The sequence below is a fragment of the Oncorhynchus tshawytscha genome, linkage group LG09, assembly GCF_018296145.1.
Source record: "Oncorhynchus tshawytscha isolate Ot180627B linkage group LG09, Otsh_v2.0, whole genome shotgun sequence".
NCBI classification, from domain to species: domain Eukaryota; kingdom Metazoa; phylum Chordata; class Actinopteri; order Salmoniformes; family Salmonidae; genus Oncorhynchus; species Oncorhynchus tshawytscha.
The window spans coordinates 63,866,623-63,879,568 of NC_056437.1; the positions used below are offsets into that span (position 1 = coordinate 63,866,623).

At 40.4% G+C, this 12,946-nt stretch overlaps 1 pseudogene; it reads left to right on the plus strand.

The window, feature by feature from the left end:
- Nucleotides 1-3,149: 3,149 nt before the first annotated feature.
- Nucleotides 3,150-12,946, plus strand: part of LOC112251567 — a 30,084-nt pseudogene continuing 20,287 nt past the window's right edge.

The following is a 12,946-nucleotide window of genomic DNA, read 5'->3' on the forward strand; positions in this document are numbered from 1 at the left end:
GAACCTTACATTTTAAAGAGAGGACATGAAATGAAATGACATCATCAGTTTCTCACACTCTCTCCGATCCACACAATGGCACAGTGTTTTCAGGTCTGGAGATGTCTGCTACTCCCCTCATAAACCAGACATTCCAATCTGTCTAAAAGATATCTTCTCCTCCACTAATGAAATATCAAGGACCATTCTTATCTGTCAGAAAAGATATATCATCCCTCTCCCTTAAACTTCCCGCAAGGTACAGACAATTAATTCGTTTTACTTACATTTTCAGTAACAGCTTAACCAAGAACCCATACATTTCATATCATAACATAATAGTATTAGAATAAATGGTTCTTAAATAAATGTATACATAATTAATCATTTCAACTATAATTTCCTCCAACAGGCAATTGTACTACTGGTCTGCCCAAATCCGCAACATGCTAACATGGATCACAAACAGACAAGAGTCAACGTGGATTCAGATAGAAGCCCAATCCTGTGGTGCATTGCCCTTAAGGTCAATTATATGCATTAATAACTTTAGTGAAGTGGGCAACATAGCCAAAACCTTTGTGATTTACAGCACCCTACTAGCATGGAGGGACTGTAAGAAATACCTGGTCTTTTCCTCCCAAATATGTTCTCGCTCGCCTATAGTAGGCAACCCAGACTTGCCAAAAGCCCTGAGGGATGCCAACTTTAATCTTTGGCATACGCCAGGGATCAGGACCTTTTCAGACCTATTTCTTCAGAAAACCACTACACTGAAATCCTTTCAAGAGCTCTGCAGTGAATTCGATGTGCCAAGATCCCAGTTTTTTTTTTAAATATCTTCAAATTAGACATGTAATTTCCTCATTTACCTCCAAGAGTTGAAACCCTTCTTGTCACAGCACAATCCATTAAAGGCAAAATATCTTACATCTATAGACTCCTTTCTGAGAAAGGAGGCTCCTCCTTTACTCCTTTGAAAATAATTTGGGAAAAGGACCTTGGTCTGACTATCAGTGATGAGTTATGGGCGGAGGTTTGCAACAGGATATACTGCACCTCTACTAATGTAAAAATGAAAGAATCTAATTACAAATGGTTGTACAAATTTTATTATACTCCTTTGAGACTCCATAGAATGAAAACAGATATGTCTCCTAACTGTAAAAGATGTACCTCTGTAAGTGGAACCTATATGCATGTATTTTGGAGCTGTAGAGACATTGCCAAAACAATAATTGAAAGAAAAAAGGGGATGTCTGTATCTGAATGTCTGTATCGGGATAACCTGATCCTGATAACCCGATCCTGATAACCTGATCCTGATAACCTGATCCAGATACCCTGATCCTGATAACCTGGTCCTTATAACCTGATCCTGATAACCTGATCCTGATAGCCTGATCCTTTAACGGCAGAACAAGCTCGATGGAATTCAAACTGCTCATTTTGAATTGTGGCCTTATCCAGTGAGGGTACTGTTTTCTTAGCAAGGGAAGAGAATTATCCACCGGGGCAGACTGTAAGAATATCACATTCAAACGAAATTATATCGTTGGGTTGCTGTAGTCTTCAAATCTGGAGGAGAAGTTGTCTGGTCCCTTTGCCTGTCGTTTCTTCAGTGTGCTGAAGAGCAGTAGCCTTCCAGAGTCCATATCGAACAATTCAAGCTTCCTAGTAAAGACCTCAAGTCAACAACTGTTTTCCCTCTTCCTTATAACTGCAGTTTTAACCTGTTTAAGTTACAGAATGTCGCCAAAAAAGCAACATCTGAGAGGAATTCCTAAATCTCCAGAATACGAAGATGGTCAGCTGCTGTCCTCATTGAGCTTTTTCAGACAAAATCCACAACCTGGTCATGCAGCTCACAGAATGGCTCTGGAGTTTTTCCTTTACTCAGCCAGCATTGTTGTGAAGCAGGAGATCATCGTGGATGGCCTCCTCTGATTCTGTCACCAGCTTGCTGAAAATATGGTGTTGTGTTGCTTGATGTCCCCCTGACAACCTGTTTTACCCATTAATAAAGTAGTGTAGACTACAGTAGGCTACATAGACCTGTTTTACCCATTAATAAAGTAGTGTAGACTACAGTAGGCTACATAGACCTGTTTACCCCATTAATAAAGTAGTGTAGACTACAGTAGGCTACATAGACCTGTTTTACCCCATTAATAACGTAGTGTAGACTACAGTAGGCTACATAGACCTGTTTTACCCCATTAATATAGTAGTGTAGACTACAGTAGGCTACATAGACCTGTTTTACCCATTAATAAAGTAGTGTAGACTACAGTAGGCTACATAGACCTGTTTTACCAATTAATAAAGTAGTGTAGACTACAGTAGGCTACATAGACCTGTTTTACCAATTAATAAAGTAGTGTAGACTACAGTAGGCTACATAGACCTGTTTTACCAATTAATAAAGTAGTGTAGACTACAGTAGGCTACATAGACCTGTTTTACCCCATTAATAAAGTAGTGTAGACTACAGTAGGCTACATAGACCTGTTTACCCCAGTAATAAAGTAGTGTAGACTACAGTAGGCTACATAGACCTGTTTTACCCCATTAATAAAGTAGTGTAGACTACAGTAGGCTACATAGACCTGTTTTACCAATTAATAAAGTAGTGTAGACTACAGTAGGCTACATAGACCTGTTTTACCCCATTAATAAAGTAGTGTAGACTACAGTAGGCTACATAGACCTGTTTACCCCATTAATAAAGTAGTGTAGACTACAGTAGGCTACATAGACCTGTTTTACCAATTAATAAAGTAGTGTAGACTACAGTAGGTAGTAGTAGAATTTAATAGAGATATTGGTGATTTTATTAACTTAATCAGATCAAAATTATTTATTGTCACTGAATGTATTATGTACTAATCAAATGTGTTAAAATGTTGTTCCATTTGTAGTGTAGGCCTTTTCATTGTGCTAATATTATATGCTAATTATGTTCTGGCCCACCGACTTTAACTCAGCAAAAAATTGTCCCGAAGCCAAGCCTAGTTGACAAATCCTGTTTTATAGTATGTCATGGCCTTTACTGGCCAACTGCTGTTATGGTTATGATATACTATGGTGTTGTGTCACTAGACTTTGACCAGATATTATTACATCCAAAGATCAACTGAACCTAGAACATAGGTACAGAGCCACTTGTTATCAGGAAGGTGCTCTCTCAGCACAACGGAAAATATCTCAATGACTTGACATGTTCTGGTTGTGAATTCAGGCTGCAAGGTAAGAATCTTCTCAGTGATTATTGTAAAGTGTGTAGGGACATAAAATGTATGGTGTTATTTTAGTATAGTGAATGACAGAAAAACACTCGGATCTAACAGTCCATTTCACCTGGGAAAGGTACGTGACATTTCAATCTTACAAAATGGCGCTAACTGGGGCATAGGCAAGTCAAATTCAAAAACATATTGATCATATATCGTATTATACGATTCGTATATTGTGGTTATTTTACCATTTGTAAAGATGTTAATGTATCATAGTTGTAAATCATCTTTCAGAATATCAGAACATTTGTTGTTTTCAAAATTACAATGTGCTCCTGCTTCCTGTGTAATTTGGTATAAACCACTCTACATACTTTTCTTAACATTGTTATTATGAACTGAATTCAGTAACAGCATAATAATATCATACCTGTTGAACAAAGCAAAACACTAGAATGAGAGAAATTATTAAAAGAGAAAGTGAGACATTATTATTATTATTATTCTTAGTTCCACTACATGGATAAAAGGTGAATAATATAAATCACAACTACATGTTCATGTGATGCATTAAATCACCTGTGTCACGTTCTGACCTTCATTTCCTTTGTTTTGTCATTATTTAGTATGGTCAGGGCGTGAGTTGGGGTGGGCAGTCTATGTTTGTTTTTCTATGATTTGGGTATTTCTATGTTTCGGCCTAATATGGTTCTCAATCAGAGGCAGGTGTCATTAGTTGTCTCTGATTGAGAATCATACTTAGGTAGCCTGGGTGTCACTGTGTGTTTGTGGGTGATTGTTCCTGTCTCTGCACCAGATAGGACTGTTTAGGTTTTCTCTTGTTTTTTGTAGTCAGTTGTTCATGTGCACATTTATGTATTAAAAGAACCATGGACACTTACCACGCCGCATATTGGTCCTCTGATCCTTTTCGCCTCTCCTCTTCGGAAGAAGAGGAGGAAATCCCTGACAACCTGACTGTTTGGATGTGTCTATTAGTAAATGTTTTATTTCTAAGAGATAATGAATACAAGAGAACAATTGACCAATAATTAGTTGTCACTGTGTTAACCACAACCAACATGTTGGATCTCTGTTTAGTTGTCACTGTGTTAACCACAACCAACATGCTGTATCTCTGTTTAGTTGTCACTGTGTTAACCACAACCAACATGTTGGATCTCTGTTTAGGGCTAACTGCCTCTAAAATGAGTCTCTCTGGGGAGAGAGAGGAGGGTGGCCCTGCCACTAAAATGAGTATCTCTGGGGAACAAGACACCAAAGCTAAGAGGTGAGATGACAATTTGTTTAAGAATTATTAAAGAGTTTGTTTCTAAAATCTTATATACACAATATTTTCACATTTATTTTTCATTGCTTATGGGGTAAATTCATTGTTCTAAGATTTTAATTCAATTTTTGTTTTTCAAAACACTATATAGATGGAATGAAATGTTTGCATCCTGTATATTTGACTGATATGTGGCTGTCTCACCAGCAAACACACACACACAGACACGCACGCACACATTTACCAGCAAACATACACACATCTATAGAATGTTAACATGACACAATCATTTAGCCTACTTTTAATTATTGCCAATAATAATATGTTGGCATGCATAACCTTGTTGTTTTTACTCATTCTAATCGTTGTTACAAGAGGAATTCTGACAATATTTCCGTTATATCAACACACTCTTCACTCCTGTTTAAACCAAAAAGGGTTCCATCTTGCTTAATATTCAGAACCACTAAAGTTCTATATAGAACCCTTTATAGGAGGTTAGGAAGTGTGAGTATACAGTATATATAGAACCCTTTACAGGGTTCTTTGGTCAGAACTCTAGAGGTTCTTCTTCACTGAATTGATCTTCATTATATCCAAACACACTGGTGGTCAGGGAGGCATCTCTTTGTTTGAACGATGGCCCACGTCAACTCTGGATGACTTTTTTACAATACAATACATTACAATACATTACAATACAACTTTGTACATTAGTTACAGCAAACAACAAACATGTCTCTTCTGCTCTTAAACCCCCACATGTAACCATAAGAGTAAATTGTCTTTATCCTCAGCACTTCTATGACCAATTCTCTACTCTGAGATGCTTTGTGAACATGGGCCCAGATCTCAAAATGTTGTTAAAAAAAAATTGAATGTTTGTTTAACATAATCATTAAAACATATAAATAGTACTAATGTAACCCACTGTAAAGAGTTTATATTATATTATAATATATGTATATTACTAATGTAACCCACTGTAAAGACTGGGTTTAGTTATTTTGTTCCACTGTTCTGGAAATTCCTGCGTTCTAGAACAGAACTGTCCACGTCCCCGTATGGTGTGGCAAGGATATTGTCCGGTTAAGCGCAGAGTGGGCTGAGGTGATCTTGGGGAATAATTACAGAGTTCACTACAGTGTTGAGATGCCGAAGTGTATTATTCAATTGTTGCTTAATGGTCAGGAACAGTATGAGTGTAGCCGGATCCTTTTCACTCTCTATCCTTGTTTCAATTTGTGGTTCACCGGATTCGTCATCATCATCGAGACGAGGTACAGACAACGACTTGCTAGCTTTCTAGGAAAAACTCCCTAGAAAGGCCAGAAGCTAGGAAGAACCTAGAGAGGACCAGGCTATAAGGGGTGGCCAGTCCTCTTCTGGCTGTGCCATGTGGAGATTATAACAGAATATGAACAAGATGTTCAAATATTCATAGATGACCAGCAGGGTCAAATAATAATAATCACAGTGGTTGTCGAGAATGCAACAGGTCAGCACCTCAGGAGTAAATGTCAGTTGGCTTTTCATAGACGATCATTCAGAGTATCTCTCCCGCTCCTGCTGTCTCTAGAGAGATGAAAACAGCTGGTCTGGGACAGGTAGCACGTCCAGTGAGAAAGGTCAGGGTTCCATAGCCGCAGGCAGAACAGTTTAAACTGGAGCAGCAGCACGGCCAGGTGGATTGGGGACAGCAAGGAGTCATCAGGCCAGGTATTCCTGAGGCACGGTCCAAGGGCTCAGATCCTCAGAGAGAGAAAGAAAGAAAGAATGAAAGAGAGAGAGAAAGAGAATTACAGAGAGTATACTTAAATTCGCACAGGACACCAGATAAGTCAGGAGAAATACTCCAGATATAACAGACTGAACCTAACCCCCCGACACATAAACTACAGCAGTAGAAATACTGGAGGCTGAGACAGGAGGGGTCGGGAGACACTGTGGCCCCATCCGACGATATCCCCGGACAGGGCCAAACAGGCAGGATATAACCCCACACACTTTGCCAAACCACAGCCCCAACACCACTAGAGGGATATCTTCAACCACCAACTTACCATCCTGAGTCAAGGCCGAGTATAGCCCACAAAGATCTCCGCCACGGCACAGCCCTAAGGGGAATTATTATATAACTGAAGTTTATTTAGTGCTTTATCACTACATCATCACTGACTGCCTGCGTTTACAGGGACCAATGGAGATACCCGGATGTTTCTTCCACCTGTTAAATCCCGTGGAGGGCTCACTCTCTCGTTGACGGATGCTGGCCACCTCTGTCCGGTTCTCCTCTCTTCACTAGATGGACGTAACTTTAGTGTTTAAACCCTCTGTGTCCAAGGACCAAACTTTTGAATATTATTTTCGTGGCGCCTCAGTAGGCTGAACACATGACATTTTCAACAATGTTTTTTTTTCTGATAAAAACGAGTTAATTGCATCCGCCATGGAGCCCAGTTTCATAACATTACCTTATCTCATGTCTCTAGTTATGAAGTAATCATGAAAAAACAGACCTTATTTTAGGTCATTTTTCACCCTTCCAGCTCCTATTAGTTCTATTGAGCACCGTGGCACCAACTCACTTTCTGAACGTTTTATTCCCAGCTCATTGTCCTGCGTCACAATGGCAGCTTTGATATTGTTATCAATTAGGCCTGCCGACGTTAACCGTGAACGCTGACCTTAGGTAACTTATTATACTGAGATGCAGTGCCTTAGACCGCTGCACCACTTGGGAGCCCATATTGGTTTTCAGAAAAAAGTGTTCAACTTAAACAAAACGCATGTCTCTGTCCTAGTTTTCAAGATGTGGCCGATTTAAGCAGCCAGAAGGGATTGTTTTCATTAAGAATGATTTAATTGTTGTGACGATTTGTTGTATCTGAATGGCTGCTGGGTAAATTGATATGCATTGGAATCTTCATTCGTTGACATCGAATTGCTGAGCAGGTTCACTGAGTTAGAACACAAATGGACAGGTATAGCTCATTGATTTGTAGGTCTGACACAGTTGCTACTTCAGATTATGAGCCTAGCAGGTGTCGTGAATTAGTTATGCAGTTCCCAGAGAAGGCCACAGGGAGGAGAAAGAAAGCTATAAACACATACTGTTTTTTGCCTTAACTCGAAACCTAACAATCAATCAAATGTATTTTTAAAGCCCTTTTTACATCAGCAGATTTCACAAAGTGCTTATACAAAAACTCTGACCCTACGTCTTACCTATTTTAGCCTTAACACTAATTATAGGGTAGGGTAGCCTAGAAGACTTTTAGAAACTATTTTAGTAATAATATTATGTTAGTAAATACAATTATAGTACAAAATATCATTGATTATTTTGTTAATCAAAACCTGTCTAAGCATTTTGCTTTTATTGTTTTGTTATTTCAATATATTCATTATTGCAAGGCAGAACACTTGATAAACAAGACACATTAGTTATATTTTATGTGGTTTGAACTGCGTGACCTAGTAACCTCTATGTGAAAGTCCAACAATAGGCGTGGGATAGGTGGGGCAGGTTTGACTGAACTAAGGAATGAACAAGAAAAAAACACTATTTCTCAGCTGCCTCACCAATGTCTGTATATGAATTAATAACGTTTAATTGCTAAATATTTATTAAAAATATACAGCCAAATAATCACTAGTCAGATGCTCTAACCTCAACCTTAGTATACATGCATTTTAAAATATTTTCTTAATATCTCATATTGGGACTAAACAGCCTCGGAATAGAAAAGATGAGAGTGCATCTTCCAGCCCGACAAAAATGACATCATGCAACGGTTTGTGAATTTACCTCAACATGCCCCTCATTTGCGCGAGAAGGCAGAGTAACGACACAGCTTTTTGGTGGTGGCTGAGTTGACTGCTTGTGCGAGAAGTTGGAGAGCGGGTTGGTTGATGAATTGACAATGAATGTACTATAGTAGAGGGAACTTTTCCTGTGAGGGGGAGTGGTGGTGTATCCAGGGAGAAAACTAAACTAATTTATTGTGGTCTTATGCTTCCACCTATTGGAATTATTTAGCAACTACAGTAGTACTGAATAATGTGTCATTCCTTACTAAACTAGTAATTACTAGTTTGCAAAATATAACATTTTCCATTTCATTTTTCTTCTAGTTCACTTTATATAGTTCACCATTTATAGCATAACAAACATTGAAACTGACAAAACAAAAACACCATACATTTAGTAGATGAGAGATGTAATATTTGTCTCTGTTGTGTTGAAGCCCAATCAATCGGGAGAGACCAGCCTCCCCTGTACCCAGCTGTGTGTCCATGAAGAGTGACCGGTCTATGGAACCTCCTATGAAGTTTAGAGAGGGAGACTTTTCTACTGAACAAAGGTAAGAAGAACTCATGGGTCATGGTCAGTGAGTTAAACAACACTGTCTCTAGTCATTTCTCCTCTCCCATCTTCCCATTTCTTTTTGTTGTTTTCATAATCCATAGGCTAATCCTTTTGTCCATTTCCCATAGTCCAAAAACTTTATTCAACAAACACAACATTCCCTCCGTGTGTGTGTGTGTCTGAGCTCCCTGGATGAGGAGATGTAATCTATATCCTGATTGCCTAGTCACTTATAGCCCTACCTACATGTACATATCACCTCAATTACCTCTACCTGGTACCCCTGCACATTGACTCAGTGCTGGTACTCCTTATAGTCTCATTATTACTTCAACTACCTGGTACCCCTGCACATTGACTCAGTACTGGTACTCCTTATAGTCTCATTATTACCTCAACTACCTAGTACCCCTGCACATTGACTCAGTACTGGTACTCATTCTAATCTCATCATTACCTCAACTACCTGGTACCCCTGCACATTGAGTTCTCCTTATAGCCTCATTAATTTTATTTTTTGTTACTTATTTCCAAGGTACAAGGGCAATGTAGCACATCTGGTGAACAGTAGAAACTGGATCAGCAGTACGACAAGGTATCATGTCCGCTGGAGCATGTATCAATACTGATAGGATGGAAAGAAAGAAAGGGAGAGCTTCTCTCAGTTTTCTACATTCAAATCTTTCCTTAACATTATAATTATGTCACAATACTGACCACAGATCAGCTTCTATTATCACCTATGGCTGCAAGTAATTGAGGAGGCTTAGTCTAATGCTTACCCAATAAAAATGCACTAAATCCCAGATTTGGCACATTATTGTGTTCATGTTAGGATACACATCATTAAATATATTGAGACATATTTCAGACAGTAGCCGACAAGTAGAAAAATAAAACTCAATATATTGAACAATATGATTGAAATAGGCCTACAGCCTACAGTTCATACTTTAATGCAGTCATCTCTGTTTTCATTTGAAGCAAATTTGTATATGTCCCTTGTTTGAATCAATTGCAAAGACATTGGCAACTTTGTATTTGCATTCAACTTTGTTCTGAATTCATCTGCAGTCACAGCAGAGAGACTGAATAACTATGTGATTCTATGTTTAACAGAGATCTTCTGTGTATAAAGTCATGCGGAAAGGCAAAAAAGCATCTAACGACTCACTCAGCTGATCTACGAGTGGTCTGAGGCAGGTGTTAGATTACTCAGCTGTTCTAGTGGTCTGAGGTAGGTGTTAGATTACTCAGCTGTTCTAGTGGTCTGAGGCAGGTGTTAGATTACTCAGCTGTTCTAGTGGTCTGAGGCAGGTGTTAGATTACTCAGCTGTTCTAGTGGTCTGAGGCAGGTGTTAGATTATTCAGCTGTTCTAGTGGTCTGAGGCAGGTGTTAGATTACTCAGCTGTTCTAGTGGTCTGAGGCAGGTGTTAGATTACTCAGCTGTTCTAGTGGTCTGAGGCAGGTGTTAGATTACTCAGCTGTTCTAGTGGTCTGAGGCAGGTGTTAGATTACGAGCGTTGTCAACGTTAATAGCAATGGTTTTTTGAAACAGAGATTTAACGATGCTCCTAAAAATATTCTAATGATGAACTTGGCCTTTAGATGCTTTTGGGAATCCGGATCCTGGATAAAAACATCTGCTAAATGAATAAAATGTCAAATGTAAATGTTTTACATACAGATCTCATATTACTGTATTGAATTATTATATTTAAATATTGATGTCATAAGTGTATCATTTGTACAGTTCTTTATTAAAAATGTATTTATTTGTCACATTTGACTGTGTAAAACCTAGCAGTACTACTGATTTATGTGAGAGTGAGGCAGATATATAGAAGTTTGCAAAAATAAACATTTGTCTCTCTGAAATGAAGTGATAGATTTTAAACAAATAAATGTCTGTTAATGAACAACCCCATGCCATGATTAGATAGTGAAAAAACACAAATTATATGATAATTTCTTTAAACAATCAAATCTAATTTACCAACATTTCTGAAAAGTGATATTTAGCGTTTTGGAATGAAACTCTTCTTATGTTTCCCATCTGAGCTCAGAGTAGATGAGAGATGTTGTCACGCCCTGGTCTTAGTATTTTGTGTTTTCTATATTTATTTGGTCAGGCCAGGGTGTGACATGGGTTTATTTTGTGTTGTGTTTATGTATGGGGTTTTTTCGTAGGTTTTGGGATTGTGGCTTAGTGGGGTGTTCTAGCAAGGTCTATGGTTGCCTGAGGCGGTTCTCAATCAGAGGCAGGTGATTCTCGTTGTCTCTGATTGGGAACCATATTTAGGCAGCCATATTCTTTGAGTGTTTCGTGGGTGATTGTTCCTGTCTCTGTGTTAGTTTTCACCAGATAGGCTCAGTCACTTTGGTTTTTAGAAGAGAAGAGAACGAGCGCCATTCTCCTTGCGGAGATGGTGCAAAATACATCAACACGGTCGGTCCCTGGGATTGGGCTGGCCAACACGATTCAGTTTGCTTGGAAGGAAAAGGAGTTGGAGCCTTTAGGACGGGAAACTTTTGGAAGGATAATATTGATGGGGATTCTAAAGCTGACGGTGAAGGACGTGTTTTGTTTCCAAGGCAACTCGTTGGAGGCACACCTGTGGCGGGGGTGCCAGGCTCGTCAGAGGTCATATGCGTCTGCGGCTGAGGGGGGGGAGCAGGAGCGGGGGATGGGGGAAGAAGAGGAGGGGAAGGAAGCACGCCTCATGCCTCATGACCAGAGTACAGGTCCAGAGGGGAAGGCCGCAAGGAAGGAGGAGGAGCAAGAAGCGGCGGATGGAAGAGAGAAGGAAACAGAAGGCACGGGAGTAGGAGAACCAGGAAAAGCGGCGGAAGAAGGCAACCGAGTGGAGGAGCATGAGAGAGAAGAAAGCGAGGGAGGAGTGTTGGAGAAGGAGATGGTGGAAGAGCAAGTGGACTGGGGGAAAGTGCCCTGGTGGAAGAGATGAGGGGTATGGTGGAGGAGCTGGGGGGGGGTGGTATTTCTCCACTGCCGCCATCACCAAAGAAGAGAATGAAGAGGAGGGTGCTATTGGCCGAGAGGGAGGGGATGGCCAAGAGAGTGATGGGGGTGGGAGAAACCTCTGGGTTGCTGCTGGTTTCCCCAGGCCCTCAACTTCTGTTGGGTGGGGACACACCTAACAAGACTCAGGACTGGGTACAGGAGGAGGTGGGGAGTTTTTTTGTTTGGGGACTCAGCCCCCCAAATTTCTTTCCAAACCAGCTGCAGCACTGGGGAGGGGGAGGAGTGTGGGGGTAGACCCAGGGTGCAGGGCACCCCGGAGCCAAACACTATTCCTGCATCCTGGGTTGGTGAGATGGAGGAAGAGGGGGGGATGTCGGGAGTACGGATGGTGTTCTCACCGGTAGATATGGAGCAGGGGAGCATCGGGTGAGTCTCCTGTTTTTTTTCTTTTCTGTCTGGGTTTAGAATTTGAGTGTATTACCTGTTTTTAATTTTATTTTTTCTAATTTTACTTTTGTTAGTTTAAATGTAAGGGGTTTAAGGGATTTTGTTAAGAGGAGGGCGGTTTTTAGTTATTTGGAGGGTGTGGGGTTTGATTTTTGTTTTTTACAGGAGGTTCACCTGAGGGTAGGAGGGGATGTTAGTAAGTTTAAGAGGGAGTGGGACAAGGGGGAGTCGGTTTGGGGTATTGGGGGGGTGCACTCATTGGGGGTAGGGATTTTGTGTGGGCACAGGGAGGTAAAAGTGGAGGATTCTTTTGTGGTAATGCAGGGGAGGGTTATAGGGGTGGATGTCACAATAAGGGATTGTAAATTTAGATTAGTGGTGGTGTATGGGCCACAGGTGGTGGCAGACAGGAGGGAGATGGTGGACTGTCTGACGCCCCTGTGTGTCACAAATAGGAAATTAGTGATAGGGGGGGATTTTAATACAGATTTAGGAATAGGGGGGGATAGCAGTGCAGGCGCCATTACCGGGCTAATGGCTTGCCATGATCTGGTTGATGGTGGTCTGCACACTACTCCGAAAATGGCCGGTCCTACATGGCGCAACTCCATGGGGGTTGAGCGGAGGCTCGACTATA